Below are 5,185 nucleotides of genomic sequence, written 5' to 3' on the forward strand. Positions count from 1 at the left end.
AAAACATTATTAAACAAGTACCGGTTTCGGATTTAACAAATCTTACCGATTGTCCATTCCTCTTCAGCCTGATTTGTAATGTAACCGTAATCATCAGAATCGTATACAAAGTAGCCCACCGCCATGGGTGCGCGTGTATATGGTTCTGCTAATTACAGCTTAATGGTGAAATTCAGAAGTCTTCGTTTTGGCGCGCTGATTCCAGGAATATATCTGCAGAAAATATTTACTGCGTCGTATATATTCAGTATGAGAGATTGGCAATGGGTAATAATAATAATAATAATATATATATATATATATATATATATATATATATAGATAGATAGTTGGGTAAATAGGTGGAGAGGGAGAAAATTTGGGGAGAACTGAGACAGAGAGTGTTATAGTTATTTAATATGTTCATGTACCTTCCAACATGCAAAGGCAATACGCTACACAAATTGTCTCAAAAGAAGAAATTCCCCATATTGACAATATAGGTGTAAATACGCCACTATGACGTTGTCTGGTCGTTTCACTCCATAAGGCCATCATTCATAGCTACTAAGAGCTGATGGCTCTTATTTTTAGAATAGCTAATGGTACATATACTGACGTGCGTAAAGTTTGTCAGGCTCGAATAAATTAATTAGAGGCGCACTAAGCAGCGTTGAAAGAAACAGTTATGTACAGTCATATTTAACATGTTCGCATAAAGTCGGACATATTGTCTGTAAGGAGAGAATTTGTTCTCTCGAGACAACTCATATGCGCGCGCGCGTGCGTAAACGTTGTCTGGGAATTAATAAACAAGGAGTGGAACGGAGCGTAATGTGCTCATTATGTTTACGCCTACTTATTTTTGTTGCGAAACAGATACAAGCAACAAATCTTAAACGTTAAATCGTTGCGATTATAGTTGCGAAGCAAAGAAGACTAAAATATAATGTAGAAAATAGAAATATCATGAAAACAGACATTGCCACTTCAAGAACTATGGAACTTAAAGACCATAAAACATAAAAACGGATTACCGAACTAAACGTATTGAACAGAAGTTATTAAACATTGTCGAAGACCACGTTGCCAATACATAAAACGGGAAATAATGATAATAACCTAAGGACTAATCAACCTAAGACTGTAAACGTATAGATTAATTAGAGTACAGATTCCATTTGACATTGTTACCTATCGATATACACAGGTTGGACAAAATAATGGGAACACCTTGCTAAATGGAAGTTTGTTGTTTTAATACTGAATTGGTCCACCTGTGGCATCAACCATAGCTTTGGTTTTAGAATGCCAACATATAGTTTTAGAGACTGTACCTCTTAAAATATTAAACAACTCAACAGTTTTAGTGACCGAAGCTCCAGCCATAGGCGCTTCAACAATTGGTTCCCTTTTGGAAATCGGAAAAGTCGCACATTTTATAAATATCTGCAAAATATAAATATCGGCAAAAATTGAAACCAAAAAAAAAAAAAAAAAAAAAAAAGAAAGACAATATCATGAAGTACAAGGCACACATAATGCATATGAATACAGAGCAGAACAGTTTTGAATTTTTGTGTTATTGCCAATAAAAAAAAGAAAGAAAGAAAAGTTAAATAAAAAGAGGTGCTTTCCATTATTTTGTCCAATCCTTGCACATATTCAAAATACGAAAGTATATTTAAAGCGAACCAAACATAAACTAACGGAACAGCAAATCGCTTTAACCTTAAAATAGCACAACACACACACACACACACACACACACACACACACACACAGAGTTTTTTTTTTTATCTGCAATACCGGATGAGCCTACATCGCGGTAGGAGGCACAAAGAAGAGGGGCAACGTCCAATTCGCTACTTCACCAGAAGCAAAACTGGAGAAATCCCCGGATGCAGTGAAGGCGGTGCACCAGCATGGCCACAGCCTCTAGCTGAAACCCATAAATGAAGATATATATATATATATATATATATATATATAAAACTTCAAAAATACTTTTGTTTAAAAAATCTCAAATTAGTAAGAGTACAGTTACTTTTCTTTCTATTTTGATAAATAATATACGTTTTATGTTTCTTTTCTACATAACTGTACAATAATCTTTATTTTTCTCATCGCAATATTCTTCTTCGTTTAAAATTGCTGTAATTAATTTAACTAAACATCGATTTGGTTTGTCATAGCAAACCAATTCGATTTCGCGAAGTTTCTTATGAAAACTATCCTTCTCTCTACACGTCAGTTCAAAATATTCCGATAAAGTTTTATTACTCTGCTGATAAGTTTTAATATTAGACAATAAATTTTCTTTAACTTCTCTTAGATTGCCTATATGATCTTTCAGTTCTTTAACTTCTGTTTCTAATTCTTTTAATTTGTTTTTAAAAACATAATATTCATCGTCCGTTTGAGTGTAATTAGCATTTTTTGGCGTTGGAAGTTCTCTAAAACTTATCGATTCTCTACAATTTACATTTTTGCGAAAGTACTTTTTCTTCGGAATCATAAGTTTAGTCTTGTTCTTCCTGTTTTCGGTATCTTGATTTTCTGCAGACTTCGTGAGTCTTCCTGATGTTTCAAACTGCTGTTTGCTTAAACTTTCTGATTTTTCTAGTTCAGATTTACTTGTCAACGTGGCCGCATTCCCGCTTACCTCCGTTACACTTTTAGATAAAGGTAATTCCTTTTTCTCCATCTCTTCGATGTTTTCATCGGAACCATTTAATATACCTTGTGGAATATGTAATTCATTTACATTTGTATTTGCATGTGCTAGCATTTGATCGATGTTCTTAGTTGTTTAAGGGCTTAGATATATTTCGAAAAGCGTCGGCTTTTGGAACTTTTCCCTCTGATAAATAAGCCGTTTAATTAAAAATTTTGTTACGCTCTCATTCTACATGGTAAATATTCTAATCTATGACGTCATTATTCTTTATAACGTCTTGATTTTTCTCTATTATTTCTGAGTATAGTTTAGAGTGAAAATTTGAATTTTGGTCTCTTCCTCTCTCTTTCTCTCAATTTGAAACCATTATTATTATTAAGGCGGTAAGCGGACAGAATCGTTAGCACACCGGATAAAATGCTTAGCGGTACTTCGTCCGTCTTCACGTTCTGAGTTAAAATTCCGCCAAGGTTGACTTTGCCTTTAATCCTTTCGGGCCCAATGAAATAAGTACCAGTCGTCACTGAGGTCGATGAAATTGACTAGCACTCTTCCCCCAAAGTTTCAGGTCTTATGCCTATAGCAGAAGGAATTATTTTTTCTATTTTCCATTGTTCTCTCGAGTTGTCTATGTTACATCTCAGCTCCATCCTGCTGTTTAGAGACACAACATCTGGCTAAATTGTAAACACTAAAAACTTGTAAACTTCTCCGTTCACTTCTTATCTGCTCATCATCTGGAAATTGTGCTCCACCGCTGTCTACTTTTCGTATTAGCCTCAGTTCAGTAACAGCACATTTATCTTGACCAAAATGCCATCTGGATGTCATGAGAGAAAATTTGTATGGTCTGAATAAGGGAATACAGTTAACCTCTGCTAGCTCTGTAAAGCTTTAAACCATCCATAAACAGTAAGTGTTTAATTGGTCTCATGTTCTTCAGCAGTTTGCAACCAGCTTCCATTTTCCTTAGAACCATGGAGAATGGCAACATACTAACAATAAACAGAAGGGGTAACACAGAGTCTTTTTTTTAGAAAGAATCCCATCTTGATGTTGACTTGCCCAATTTCCCTTCTATCTTCTGTCAAAACTGTTTTCCAGTTCCTCATACTGATTTTTGAATAAATATTTTTAGCTGTCTCGACCATCTCCAGACATTCTAGAGTAATGAATTATACCATACGCCTTCTCATAGTCAATCCAAACCTTTGATAAACTTGTCAACCTTTTCTCACAGTTTCAGCAACTGATCCTTTGGTCCTCGTGATCCCAACCTGCAGCCGTTCTGTTTATCTGTTATGAGTTCATTTCTTTCAAGATGTTCGTACAATTTTCCCTCCATTATCCCATTTAGAAGCTTCCACGTCATAGGTAAACAAGCAATCGGACGATAGTTACTCGTTCCAGCACCCTTGGCTTGGTTCTTCTGTATCAACATAATTCTTGTACAATTCTTTGGTGCACACGGCCTTGCATTTTTGTAGCTTAGGATGTAAATTCATCAAACCTTTGAACCAAAAACCTTAAACTAGATACGGGCCTGTTGTCTTCCAGTTTCTCATCTTACCGATTCCTGCTTGTATATCTTCCAACGTGATGTTGATGTTCTCCTGTATCTCCATGTCAACACATTCTTCTTCCACTTCATAAAGCCAGGGTGCCTTGTGGTTGTCTTTGACATTTTCTGGCCAGATCTTGCTCCAAAACGGAGGCAACTCTGCTTCTTTCTTATCTCCTCCATCCAGAATCTCATACAACAGCTTCTGATTTGTTCCAAACAGTTGATTTTGTTTAGACTGTAAACTTTCCTCGTTTCTTTTGGTCTTAATTCTTCTCGCTTTGATCTTCTGTTTTAACGTATCCGATATAATCAGAATGTCCTTAATCCACCAGGTGTTATTTCTTATTCATGTCATTCTGATCTCTTTCATTGAGCCTCATATTAACGAGTCCTTACTTCCTTGATCTTATTTAAATCCTTCCGCCATCTATCAACGCTTTCTTTTATTGTCCAGAATGGTTCTTGATTTCTTTGTTCTTTCCTTTCTCTAAACATTTCCATGTTCTCAGTAATGACATAAACAATGGCATACATTAAGGAATTTGAATCAGGGATATCCTTAATTAGAATTCTCATGACAACTTCATTCTCTTTCCTGAGTTCTGATCCTAGCTTTGTTATATAACTTCATTGATAGTAACCTTTTCCTTTCCTCAAGGAGCATCACTTCCACAATTCTGTCGCCGAGAGTGGCTAGTTCTGGGCTAATTTATTTCAGCGACTCTCCAGTATGAAGTACACATTCAGCTATTCTATAGATGGTACATTTGGCACATTTCCCCATTCCATGTCTAAGCTTTGTAGATTCTTATGTTCAACGAGTATTTATTTTGGACAAGAAGTTTCCTGCAGTTCCTTTCGCACTGCCAGTGTAATCTCCTCTTGTTCAATCTTTTCTATCCACTTTTTTGTTTTTAAATTATGATTTCTCTAATCTGATCAGCCAATTCCCCCCCCCCCCC

At 35.8% G+C, this 5,185-nt stretch overlaps 1 protein-coding gene across 4 annotated transcripts in view; it reads left to right on the forward strand.

Moving 5' to 3' along the window:
• The window catches only part of LOC106873692 (neurobeachin), a 436,667-nt gene that overhangs the window by 149,791 nt on the left and 281,691 nt on the right, over positions 1-5,185 (forward strand). The gene's annotated exons all lie outside the window — the stretch shown is intronic.

Source organism: Octopus bimaculoides, chromosome 16 (genome assembly GCF_001194135.2).
Source record: "Octopus bimaculoides isolate UCB-OBI-ISO-001 chromosome 16, ASM119413v2, whole genome shotgun sequence".
Classification (NCBI taxonomy): domain Eukaryota; kingdom Metazoa; phylum Mollusca; class Cephalopoda; order Octopoda; family Octopodidae; genus Octopus; species Octopus bimaculoides.